The 14,273-nt window shown below is 36.8% G+C and overlaps 1 protein-coding gene across 2 annotated transcripts in view; it reads left to right on the forward strand.

Annotated features, from left to right (window-relative positions):
- Nudt15 (nudix hydrolase 15) overlaps window positions 1–14,273 on the forward strand; it is a 61,542-nt gene that overhangs the window by 27,029 nt on the left and 20,240 nt on the right. The gene's annotated exons all lie outside the window — the stretch shown is intronic.

A 14,273-nucleotide genomic window follows, 5' to 3' on the forward strand; every position in this document is an offset into this window, starting at 1 on the left:
TTTTGGGTTGGGTCTTTGAGTTTGGATGGCCTGATTTTTTCAATTCTTTATCATTTCTAGATAACTCCTTTGTCTGAGGGACAGCTGGCTAAAATTCTTCTCCATTCTGTGTGTTTTCTTTTCACTTTGTTGATGATTTCTTTTGAAGTGCAAAACATTTTAAAGATGAGATCTGAGCTGTTGATTCTTTGAAGTACTTCCAGTGCAATAGTGTTTTGTTCATGAGCACTTTGCCTACCCCTACATCTTCAAGATTTCTGCCTCCCTTGTCTCTCAGTAGATTTAGTTTATCCATTTTAATACTTAGGTCTTTGACTTTACTTAGGTCTTTCACTTTGACTTTAGGGTAGTGCATAGTGATAGGCATGGATCTAGTTTCAGGTTTTGGTATGTAGAAAGCCAATTTTTCCAACACCATTTATTAAGGAGGCAATCTTTCTTCCAGTTAACACATCTACCTCTTTGTCAAATATAAGGTGGTGGATTGTCTTTGTAGTTATGTTTGCATCTTCTAATCTGGTCCATTGATCCTCAGGTCTGTTTTTTTGCCAGTAAAAAGCTGATTGTATCACTGTATCTTTGTAGTATAGTTTTAAGTCAACAATCAAGATGCCTCCTGCCTTGCTTTTGTTGCCCAGGATTGCTTTTGCTCTTCTACAGCTCTTCTGTTTCTAAATGAATTTTAAGAACGTTTTCTCTAGATGTGTAAGGTACATTAATGGTATTTTGATTGGGATTGCATTAAGTCCATATAATACTTTTGGGAGTATGGCCATTTTCACAGTGTTGATTCTTCCTAACCAACAGCAAGGAATATCTTTCTATTTTCTGACATCCTCCTCAGTATCCTTTTTTTGATTAGAGTACTATAGTTTTCAATGTATAGCCTTTATACATCCTTTATTAGATTGATTCCTAAGGATTTCATTTTTTTGGATGCTGTTGTGAAAGGAATTGTTTCCATAATTTCTATCTCAGTGAGTTTGTTATTTGTGTACAGCACTGTTACTTGTTTCTGAATGTTAACTTTGTGGCCAACTACACTACTGAATTTGCATATTAACTGTAGTAGCCTTTTGATGGAGTTTTTGGGGTCTTCTATGTAGTGTATCATGTCATCTACAAACAAGGATAATTTAACTTCTTCTTTTCCTATCCTTATTCCTTTTATTTTTCTCTGTTGTCTAATTGTTCTGGCTGATGTTTCCAGCACTATATTGAATAGGACTGATAATAATGGACAACCTTGTCTTCTTCCTGATTTTAAGGTCAAAGCTTTCCATTTTTATCCATTTATTATAATGTTGTCTGTTCGCTTGTCATACAAGGCTTTTATCAGGTTGAGGTAGAGACCGTCTATTCTGATTTCCTATAGGGTTCTCATCATGAACAAGTGTTGGAATTTATCAAAAGCTTTTTCTACATCTATTGAGATGATTGTGTAATTTCTGGCTTTGGCTCTGTTGATGTGGTGTATTACATTTATTAATTTGTGTCTGTTAAACCATTCATGCATTCCCGGGAAAAATCCCACTTGATCATGACATATAATCTTCTTGAGGATTTGTTGCACTCCATTTGCCCCTATCTTGTTGAGAACCTTTGTATCAACATTCACTATGCAGATTGACCTATAGTTCTCCTTTTGGTTGGGTCTGTATCTGGTTTTGGTATCAGAGTATTACTTGCCTCTAAGAATGAGTTAGGGAAGATTGCCTCTCTTTCAATTTCATTGAAGAGTTTGAAGAATATTGGTGTTAAATCATCTCTAAATTTCTTAGGGGCTGGGGATTGAGCTCAGTGGCATAAGTGCCTGTCTTGCAAGCTCAGGGTTGTGAGTTCAAACTCTGGTAACAATTAAAAAAAAAAAGGCAAGTAAATCTTCTCTAAATTTCTTGTAAAATTTAGCCATCAATCCATAAGGACCTGGACTTTTCTTTGTTGGTAAGTTTGAAATCACATTTTCAATTTCAATAGCGGATATTGGGTTATTCAAAATCGTTATATCTTTTTGATTCAGCTTTGCTGATTCATATTTTTCTACAAATCTGTCTTTTTTCTGTGTTTTCTTTCAAAGTAGGTACTCATGATTTTCTAAATTTCTACTGGATACATAGTAATTTCACCCTTTTCATTCCTTATTGCATGAATTTGAATTTTTTCTTTCTTTTTTCTTCATAAGGTTGGTTAGAGGTTTATCAATTTCAGTCATTCTTTCAAAGAACAAACTCTTCAATTCACTAATTCTTTGTATTGTTGTCTTAGTCTCAGTTATGTTAATTTTTGCTTTGATATTTATAATTTCCTTTTTTCTATGAGCTTTGGGCTTGACTTGCTGTTGTTTTTCTAGAGGACTGAGGAGCATTTGGTGGTTTATTTGTGCTCATTCTGTGTTTCTGATATGGCAGTTCATTGCTGTATATTTCCCTCTTAGCACCACTTTCACTGCCTCCCACAAATTCCAGGATGTTGTATCTGCATTTTCATTGAATTTTAGGTATCGTTTAATTTCTTCTTTAAATTTGTTTGTTACCCATTGTTTGTGCAAGAGGTTATTATGTAATTTCCATGTGTTTATGTGGGTTTTATAGTTTCTTTTGCCATTCATATCTAATTTCGGTGTACTATGTTCAGATAATATGCATGAGATAATTTCAATCCCTTTGCATTACCTTAAGCATGTTCTATGGGCTAATATATGGCCTATTTTAGAGAACGTCCTGTGTTCAGAAGAACGTGTATTCTGACGTTGTTGGGTGAAACACTCTGCAAATGTCTACTAAATCCACTTGTTCACATGTTTGATTCCATTCTGTTCTTTCTTTGCTGACTTTCTGTCTAGTTGATCTATCTCTTTGTGACAATGGGGTATTAATGTCCCTTATTACAATTGAATTATTGCATATTTGGTTTTTGTTATTTATTAGTATTTGTCTTATATATTTGAGTGCTCCTGTATTTATTGCATATATATTTATGATTGCTATTTCTTCCTCTTAAGTTTTTCCCCAAACAAGTATATAGTGAACTTCTTTATTTCTTTTGATCATTTTTTGGTTTGAAGTTGACATTGTCTGCAAACAGAATAGCTATCCCTGCCTTTTCTGGTTTCCTGTGCCAAGGAATGTTGTTTTCCATCCTTTGATTTTTAGTCTATGTGTTTCCTTTTGAGTCAGATGTGTTATTGTATACTGCATATCGGTGGATCCTGTTTCTTGATCCATTCTGTCAACCTACTTCTTTTACTTTGTGAATTGAAGCCATGTACATTGATGGGTGCAGCTGATATGCACTGGCTGAACTTGGTCATGTTACTTTTCTGTTGCTGGTTTTCTGCTTTTCTCCCTTGTTTAATTGCTTGCTTGGCCTGGTGGTTTTTTCTATTCTTATGGAAATTGTAGTCATTTTTTTCTCCCTCTAGTATGTCTTTCAGTATCTTTTCTGGGGTTGTTTTGGTCAACATGAATTTCTTCATTTGTTGTTTGGCACAGAAGTAATTTTTTTCTCCATAAACTTTGAAAGAAAGTTTTCCGGGGTACATCAATCTGGGTTGAAAGTTGTTTTCTTTTATATCTCAAAATACTTCACTCCAACTTGTCTTAACATTAGGATTTTTGCTGAAAAATCTGCCATGATTCTAATGGGCTCTCCTTGGTAGATGAAGTGTATCTTTAACAGCTTTTTTTTATTGTTTTTATACTGAATTTCTAGGGTTTTATTTATTCTATGTTTCTGTGTAGATTTATTTTGGTTATGGCTGTTCGGTGTTCTACATGCATCATTTATCTGTATATTTAGTTCTTTTCCCATGTTTGGGAAATTTTCTGCTGTTAGTTCTGTGAATAGTTTTTTAAGTCATTTGTGTGACTTTTGCATTTTCATTGACACATATCAATCTTATATTGCTTCTCTTTTAATCATTTTGAAGCTGTTGAATTGTTATTTAATGCTCCCTTATTATTTCAGAAGTCCTTTCCTTTCATGATTGCTAGCTGTGATCCTGTGTTCAAGGTCTGAAAGTCTATCTTCAGTTTCATTCAAATGGTTTTGCCAGCTTTCAGTGGAATTTTTTCTTTTCTGCATATCTCTTGGAATTTGTTTAATGCATTCTATTTCTTTCCTCAATTGTTCATTCAAGGATTCCATGGTTTTCCCATGCTCCTGTACTTTTTATCTGTCTTCTCTAGCTATGCACAGCAATTTCTTTAATAAGGTTGTCATTTTTTTCTTTACCTCAGAGATGATTTCTAATCTGATTTCCTCTGTAGTCTCCTGGATTTGTTTCTTTTTCCACTTGCTATCTTTTCAGAAATTTCAGGTGTGTGACTTCTAATGTCCTCTATTTTGATGCCTCTTGTACTTGTTCGTGGTGGGCTGTATGTTTGAGATTGCATTTTGCTGTTTCATTTTGTCTTTTTCACCTCTTGGGTTAATATTTTGTTCTTTTCATTCCTACTAGTATCAAGTATCAGTTGTGTGTATCTTAGGGTCCTGCTCTATGCATAATTTTTGTCCAATTGCTGGGTCCCACAATGAAGAGGAGAACCAGTCCCCTGAATTCCTCCTGTAGGGCCTGTTGGGTGAGGCCTCTATTCTTCCTAGGCTGCCTAGCCTAGGAGTATTGATGTAAGCCAACCCTTAGCTCCTATTGTTACTGCAAGTTTAGGCTATTCCAAGCCTCCATATCTACATGGGTATAGTGTATGTCTCAGATGGGACTCCACTGTGTCACTGGGGGTACCTAGGCCCTTTCAATTTCCTCCAGGTTAGGGGTGGCCTTGTTGATGTTCTCTTCAATCCACCTGGTATTGTCTACATGGGAGAGGACTCACCCACACTCTTGCCGGGCTTACTAAGGTCTTACAGCTGGAGAGGAGGGTTCATTGCTGTGTCTGTTTACCCTCTGAGGTCCTCTATTTGAGAGGAAAGCTCACTGCACTTTTGCCTGCCCTCTAAGGTCTTCTGTGTGGATGAGGGCTTGCTGAGGCTTCCACCAGCCCACCAAGGTTCTGCAGGTGGTGGAAGGGTCACAGATGGTATCTGGGCTGCTGAGATCTCTTGGGTGAAGGGGAGTGGTGATTAACAATCCTACCTGCCACTGAGGTCTCTGGGCCGAAGGAGGATGGGTGACTGACAATCCCTTGAGATCTCCAGGGTAAAAGACAAGTTGTGACCTATATCCTGCTAGCTGCAGAGGTCCCGAACTTGGTTTTCTTAATTAAAATTAATTAATATAAAATTTTATGCTGACTATATTAATGTAGTGCTCACCCAAAGAAAAACATGATGTATACCACTGCTGGTACAAAAAGTGAACTGACATGTAGTAAGAGAATCACATTTTAAACTAACAGTTAAGGTGCTGGGGATATAGTTCTTTGATAGAGTGCTTAGGCCTCTGAGCTTGATCTTTAGCACTACAAAATAAATAAATAAAAAGTAAATAGTTAAGAATATCTTAATGTATTGAAGAAAATAATAAGTAGCACGCAAAGATCATGATTTTATGGGTGCTGTTACCTAGGATGACATGAAACTAGGCAATTATGCTTATTTTTATTTATTTGTTAGCTTTTTGAGACAGGATCTTTCTGTATAACCCACACTGACCGTGAATTTGCTGTATAGCAAAGATTACTTCAAACTTGTGATCTTCTTGCCTCAACTTCCTAAATTTTGGGAGTGTATGCATCCAGAACTACCCCCATCTAGTAATGGTTATGTCAAATTCATTTTAAAATACTATGTAAATACATAAACTATGTAAACTGGTAAACTGTTCCAAAGTAACTGTACCATTTTACATTCCCTCCTGTAGGACCTGTGTGAAGTTGTAAGCTGTGTAGAGTTACAGCTTGTTGGTTTGAGTCATTATACAGTATCCCGTTGTGTGACTGTATCACAAATACCCATTCTACAGTTGGTGGACATGTGGATTGTTGATGGGGCAGGTATTATAAATAATGCTGATGCAAACATTTTTATACCTTTCTTCTCATGAGATTTTAGATTTACAAATCATGCCACATTACTTATCAGCATTCTTTTTTTTTTTTTTTTTTTTTGGTACCAGGGATCGAACTCAGACCTCACACTTGACACACAGGCACTTATGCCACTGAGCTAAATCCCTGCCCTTTATCAGCATTTAAGAATTGTATAAGTACAATTTTTTTTGAAACATATATATGCCTTTCTGTTAGACACATTCCTAAGAACAGAATTTCTGGGTCATAAATTAGCCAGTTTTACAATAAGTAACGTTCAACAGTTCTCCCAAGTGTTTTCACTAATATACAGTACACGTGAAATGTGTGAGAGTTCTTAATATTCCCATATTTTTGACAAAAACTGGTTTGTCATTTTTTTTATTTCCATCATTTTTCTGTATTGACACTGATAAGTTTTGCAGAATTTTTAAATCATATTTTTGGGAAAGATAGCATTGAGAATCCCACTTCTCACTGACAAAAGCTACAATAGGATGATCTAGAGTTTTAAAGAATTCTTAGAATAATTTGAAAGATTTAGATATGGAAGAACATGGTTATTTTTTCATTGCAGTAATTTTCTGTCTTTCTGGGAGAAGGATTAACTTTTCAGGTTATTTTCAGAAAGCAAGGTCCTTTGTGAAGTTGGTCAGAATCTTCTGGCTCTGGTATCTGGTTTTGAACATTATCTCTTCTTTATATCTAAATATTCATAATTTGCTAAAACTAAATCTGTAAGTTTTAAACATTATGTTTTTGGAACATCATGCAATTGCAAGTATTACTGCTCTCAACACAGAATGGGAACTGCAGACTCCCAGCTTACTATCCGCAATCCTCCCCTTTACAGTCGGGCACTGGACACGGGGTGTAAGCCACAGTGCTTTCCCTCTGTTTCTGTAATCTCAGTTTTTTCTGTTATTTTAAAAACCAATGTATAATCATGGTACATGTTTATATAGAGTAAAGCATATTTCATTTCATGTATTCAATATGTGAAGTCAGGTTGTTTCCTTTCAGTTCTATGTTCCAAACAGTCACACTGTTGATTAGAAGGGTGACGGAAGATTAAAACACTCTTTCATTCTGTGGCTCAAGGTACCAGGCAGTTTGCTGAGTCTTCTAATTTTCTCAGGTATTACCATTGTTACTTGGTTCTGATGTGGACTGGCTAAATAGTGACTCATTCTTAGCTGTAATTTAAATCTTTTACTTAGTCACCCGAACAGAGGAGCTGGCTCACTTTTAGTTTAGCCTAGTTTAGTTTTTGAATGTTTTTCTTTTTCCTTTGATCCATTGTCTAAGCTTTTTCTAAGCTAGGGTCCTGCCTTGATAGGCCAAAAAAGCTAGCAAGTAAAAGCTACTCTAGACCACCAGGAGTTTAAAAGTAGTCTCAAAAGGATCAAGATAACTGGCAAGGAAAAGAAAACAACAAAATTTGCAAGAAACCTAACTGTCTCTCAAGCTTAATACTGTAGATGAAGAAAAATTCCAAAACCTTACATGTATATTTACAGTGTCTGGCACCCAATAAAGAAGTATAAGACATTTCCCAATAGCCATATGTTATGACTTGTATCAAGATGTCCCCCCAAAGCCCTGTGTAGTCATAAGCAGGGAGTTTCCAAAGAAAACAGGCATCACAGAGGAGATACTAGCTCATGGCATGGCTAGCAGAGGGGAGTGAGCAGCAGCAAATGAGCCTGTTTTCTTTCTGTCTCTTTAGACTCCATCTGGGCTGCAAATCTATGAATTGGTTCCGCCCATACCCAGGGTGGGGTTTCCATTATCCACACCCTTAATCCCAGTATCACACTCTAAATCCACACCCTAATCCAAGCAACAAAAGAACAGATCATTAGCAGCCTGGAAATATTCCAAGTGATGTAACATATGTGTAATAGGATTTCCTAGAAACAGGATTGGGAAAGAAGCCAGAAAATGTATTTGAAGGCATAATGGCTTAATTTGTCTCAAAACAAGGTAAAAGCTAATTCCTCAATCAAGAAAGTCAGTGAACTCCAATCAGGATAACTAAAAGGAAAACCAATACATTGTTCAGGACCAGTGACAAAGTGAAGCTCTTAAAAAGAATCAGAGAAGCCTACACTATCCCCCGAGCCCAGCCGCGCCTAGCCATCGGCGTGCAGAGAAGGAGCTGGGCAGATCCGGAGTGCCTGCAGAAGCCCCTTCCTTTGTCTGGAGGACTGAATATTTCTGCAAGCAGGGAGGGATCGCAGGTTCCTGAAGCACCTCGGCCTGTGGTGAGTGCCCAGCACAGTCTGCCCAAATCTCAGACTGTTCCGGACCCCCCAGGCTTCTGGGTGCAGTGAAGTGGAGCAGTGGGTTAGAGGCCACTACAGCCGCCTCCCCATCCCGGCTACACTTGGAGGTCTGCTGAGCTCCCGACGGGTGGGCGGGCCTACACTATCCCCCGAGCCCAGCCGCGCCTAGCCATCAGCGTGCAGAGGAAGAGCTGGGCGGATCTGGAGTGCCTGCAGAAGCCCCTTCCTTTGTCTGGAGGACTGTGGATATCTCTGCAAGCAGGGAGGGATCACAGGCTCCTGAGGCACTGCGGCCTGTGGTGAGTACCCTAACCCAGCGGCGATTGAAGAGCTGTGGAGCTTCCAAGGGGCTGGTAGGCGCACAGTGTCCCTGAGGCCCAGCTTGTCTGGAACTGTGGAGTTCTGAACAAGCAGAGGAGGGCATTTGGTTCTGCAGGCCCAATGGCTTGGGATAGCATGGTGCCAGAGTCTCAGTAGCTGCAAACATAGAAGGGGATTTTCAACAGATCCTGAGGAAGCTTTCAAATAACACTTGAAACACAGAAATATAGGAAAATGACAAAACGAAAGAGAAAATTACAACCTCAAACCTCCAGCCCATCTCAGGAAACCCTAGGAGGAATGTATTTAGAAGAAAATATATCCCATACACCTCATATATCAGACACAATAGCTACTGAAGTTGACAAGCAACTCCAGGAAGCTTTAAAGAAATTCAAACTCGAAATAATATCCCAGATAAAAGAAGAAATGATAAAAGAAATGAAAGAGATTCTAAATATATATAAAGAAAACACAGATAAAAAATTGGAGGAACTAAACAAAAAGATAGAATCCCTAGACGAGCAATATAAGAAACAAACAGAATACATAATGCAGATGCACAGAGATATACAGGAAATAAAAAACTCCACTGAAAGTTGTAAAAACCGCCTTAATGAAAGTGAAGATAGAATTTCAGACCTTGAAGACAGGATTGCAGCTAGTGAACAGGAAAGGAAAGATCTTTTAAAAATAACAAGGAATCAGGAAACAACAATTCAACAACTGCAAGATGATGCAAAGAAGAATAACATAAAAATGATAGGGATTAATGAAAAAGAAGGAGACAACATAAAGGATATCAAGAGGATATTTAGAGAAGTAATAGCTGAAAATTTCCCAAGCATGAGATCAGAAACTGACATCAGGATCAGTGAAGCATATAGAACTCCAAATAGTCATAACCAAAATAAAACTACACCCAGACATATAATAATCACCATCCCAGAAATCCAACACAAGAATAGATTATTAAAAGCTGTCAGAGAGAAAAGACAGATCACTTATAAAGGAAAACCTATCAGAATCACAGCAGACTTCTCAGCACAAACGATAAAGTCAAGAAGAGCATGGAGTGAAATATTCCAGATCCTAAAGCAAAATGATTTCCAACCAAGACTGATATATCCTGCAAAACTATCATTCAAAATAGATGGTGCAATACGATACTTCCAAAGAACAGCTGAAGAACTTCATGAACACCAAACCGACCCTGCAAAAAATATTGAAAGACAGTTTAGATACACAAAGGAAAAAACCACTAAGCAAAGCAAATAATTAAACAGAACAGAAAGATAAAGATGCAACAGCAGAGAGATAAGATTCCTACAATTAACCAACATTTAACAGTAATAACCATTAATGTAAATGGTCTCAATGCACCAACCAAAAGAAACAGACTAGCAGAATGGACCAAGAAACAAAATCCAACCATATGCTGTTTACAGGAAACCCATCTAACCCAGAAGGATACTCACAGACTGAAAGTCAAAGGATGGAAAACAATTCTTCATGCAGCAGGAATCCAAAAAAAGGAAGGAGTAGCCATTCTGTTTGCAGACAACGTGAACTTTAAACCAACAATGACCATAAAGGATAAAGAAGGTCACTACATACTCGTAAGGGGAAAACTCCAAGAGGAAGAGATAACTATCTTAAATATATACGCACCAAACTCCAGAGCACCCAGTTATATAAAACAATTATTAACAGAAATGAAAACTCAAATTATCAGTAACACAATTGTAACAGGAGACCTTAATACACCATTGACACCAAGGGACAGATCAACCAAACAGAAAATGAGCAAAGAAATAACAGAACTGAATCATACCTGTGAACAAATGGGTTTGATAGACATATACAGAATGTTCCACCCAACAACATCAGAATACACATTCTTCTCAGCAGTACATGGATCATTTTCTAAAATAGACCATATATTAGCTCACAGAACATATTTAAACAAGTGCAAAAGAGCTGAAATCATCCCTTGCATGTTATCAGATCATAGCGCTCTGAAATTAGAAATTAATGATAAAAGATACTGCAAAAATCCCACAAACACATGGAAACTGAATAACACATTCTTGAGTAATCAGTGGGTCACAGAAGAAATTAAAGAAGAAATCAAACAATACCTAAAAGAAAATGAAAATGCAGATTCAACTTACCGGAATCTGTGGGATGCAATGAAAGCCGTCCTGAGAGGAAAATTTATTGCACTGAGTTCCCACATCAGGAAAACAGAACGAATACAAATAAATAACTTGGTGCTACACCTCAAACAGCTAGAAAAAGAAGAGCAAGTCAGCCCAAAGCCAAAAGAAGAGAGGAAATTATAAAAATCAGAGCAGAAATCAATGCAATAGAGACTAAGAAAACAATCCAAAGAATCAAAAATCAAAGAGTTGGTTCTTTGAAAGAATAAATAAAATCAATAAGCCCCTAGCCAACCTTATTTAAAAAAGGGAAGAAAAAGCTCAAATTCATGCAATAAGAAATGAAAAAGGAGAAATCACTACAGACCCAATAGAAATACAGAAGATCGTCAACACCTATTTCGAAAACCTCTACTCTCAAAAGTTTGATAACACAGAAGAAATAGACAGATTCTTAGAAGCATATGAAGTGCCAAAGCTAGATCAAGAGGATGTAAAACTGTTGAATAACCCAATCTCTGTTACTGAAATTGAAAATGTAATTAAGTCCTTACCCACCAAGAAGAGCCCAGGCCCAGATGGATTCACTGCAGAATTCTACAAGAAATACAAAGAAGACCTAATGCCGACACTCCTCAAACTATTCAATGAAATTGAAAGGGAAGCAATCATTCCTAAGTCATTCCTGGAAGCAAATATTACTCTAGTACCAAAACCTGAGAAAGACCCAACTATAAAAGAGAACTATAGACCGATCTCCCTAATGACCGATCTCCCAATAAAATATTGGCAAATAGGATCCAGCAAATCATCAAGAAGATTATACACCATGACCAAGTGGGATTCATCCCAGGAATGCAAGGATGGTTCAACATACGCAAATCAATAAATGTAATCCACCATATCAATTAAGCCAAAAATAAGAATCACATGATCATTTCTATAGATGCAGAAAAAGCCTTCGATAAGGTCCAACACTTATTCATGATAAGAACTTTACAGAAAATTGGAATAAATGGTCTTTACCTCAATATAATAAAGGCCATTTATGACAAACCAACAGCCAGCATCATACTAAATGGCCAAAAATTGAAAGCCTTTACTTTAAAATCGGGCACAAGACAAGGATGTCCTTTATCACCACTCTTATTTAGTATAGTACTGGAAGTACTAGCCAGAGCAATTAGGCAAGAAAGAGAAATAAAAGGGGTAAAGATAGGAAAAGAAGAAGTTAAATTATCATTGTTTGCAGATGACATGATACTCTACATAGAAGACCCCCTAAACTCCATTGAAAGACTCTTAGATACAATAAACAAATTCAGTAATGTGGCTGGATACACAATCAATACTCAGAAATCAATAGCATTCCTATACACGAACAACAAAATCACAGAGAGGGAAATAAGAGAAACTGGACTATTCACATTGGCAAGCAAAAAAATGAAATATTTAGGAATTACTCTTACGAAAGAAGTGAAAGACTTATACAGTGAAAACTATAATACACTGAAAAAGGAAATTGAAGATGATCTCAGAAAATGGAAAGACATCCCTTGCTCATGGATAGGAAGAACAAACATTGTGAAGATGGCCATTCTCCCAAAACTCTTATACAGATTCAATGCAATCCCAATAGAAATACCATCAACATACCTTATAGATCTAGAGAAATCACTCCTAAATTTCATCTGGAACCAGAAGAGACCTAGAATCGCAAAGGCAATTCTTTTTTTTTTTTTTTTTTTTATTTAAAGAAAAGGAAACAAAAAAAAAATACATGGAGATTTAAAAAAAGGGTAGAAATAATACTAAATTACAGACAAACAAAAGGTAAGAAATTGCCAGTTGATAAGTTACAAATTGTCATCTTCGAAATGGCTGTTCAGGTTATAGAATTAAAGTATTTAGAATGACATTCAAAAAAGTAACCCTACAAACCATTCTGCTCTATGGCCGAACAAAAGCTCCGTAATATGATTATCAGTCCCACCTATTTGTTTTACATCTCTAAGAGGATAAGGTTAACCATATCAAAACAGAACAGAACATTTAAAAAAAAAATAAAAAACAATTTAAAGAAATACAGATTTCAAAGCAAGTCCACTGGAGATCTACCTTATCTAACTGTCTCTAGCTTCTTACAAATAGTTGTCCCTAACTTCACCCACTTTCTATACTTATTGCATATTATAGAACTAATCAAATCATTACAGGATGTTGGAGTCTTTTTAGGTCCTCAAGTTCCAAATTAGGGAAGACAATAGCAACTACCATCGCATCTCTCATTCTCTTTGAGATAGCCGTCCCCATCTCTGCATATGCTGAAGTTGAGCTGAAGAAACCAGTCCAGAGTCATTTTAATCAGCAAGCAATAGATTGCTAGAATTTATATTATAATGCTACAAAATAAGCCTCGGGTTTTTCAGGTCTCTTCCTCAGAGTATTTGTTCCTATCCTCTCTGTATTATAGGGAAAACCAAGTCATAACAAGACAGCGAAACAATTTCCTAGATAAACATGCAATGGATAAGACTTATAAAACTATAATATAAATGATCTTCTGTAGCTACTATGTTTTCTCTTGTTATTTTCAATAGATTTGTCGACAACACTGGCTTATAAACATACTATCACCTATTTTTATAAAAACTTATCTTTGACTGCATTGTAGTATTTGAGAGCTGTTACTGATTCATACCAGTATGGATATCCTTTACATCTTGTCATGCTCAGAGTAGTTTCCTCTACTTTTAGGGTTGATTCTAACACGCATACTGATTTCAAATAGGATCAGTCAAGGCCAACCAATAGTCTTATGATTCAGATACAATTAAGATCAGTCATAGTAAGACAATGTAAGTAATACAGGATTTCACCTAAGTCAATAGGAAAGTAAGGATAGTTACCATGGTATAACCTGCTATTTTTGGTTCTAGAGGTCTGTGTCCTCAAATCTGATATGAGTGGACAGACCAGAACAAATTTAATTCAATCTAAATATGGCACTAGGACTACTGTGTCTTTTAAATCGTTATACACCATTAGCAATGACCTCTGCTTTTTTTTTTTAAATATAGTTTCAGAGCTGTCTCTACCAAAGACTAGCTTACCGTCTCTGCCTCATGTCTGCTACTCCACTTTTCTGCTATAATTTGTCCACCTTATTCCCTCATTCCATGGTCTGCCCCGTTCACTGAGGCCTCTCTGCCACTGTAGCTGTAATCCTGATATCTCTTCCTCTCTTTCTCTGTAATGTCCTTCAGCGCTCTCTGTAGGGTTGGATTGGTGGCCACGAACTCCCACAGTTCCTCCTTGTCTTGAAAGTATCTTATTTCTTCATTAATTTTTAGAGAGAGTTTTGACGGATATATGAACTTAGGTTGCATATTTTTTTCCTTCAGGACTTGGAATATTTCTCCCCACTCCCTTCTTGACTTAAGAGTTTGTGTTGATAAGTCTGCTGTTATTTTGATAGATTTCCCGTTATAGGTAACCTGCATCTTTTCTCTGGC

Source organism: Cavia porcellus, unplaced genomic scaffold (genome assembly GCF_034190915.1).
Source record: "Cavia porcellus strain 051 isolate PalLab524CR breed Dunkin Hartley unplaced genomic scaffold, mCavPor4.1 scaffold_21, whole genome shotgun sequence".
NCBI classification, from domain to species: domain Eukaryota; kingdom Metazoa; phylum Chordata; class Mammalia; order Rodentia; family Caviidae; genus Cavia; species Cavia porcellus.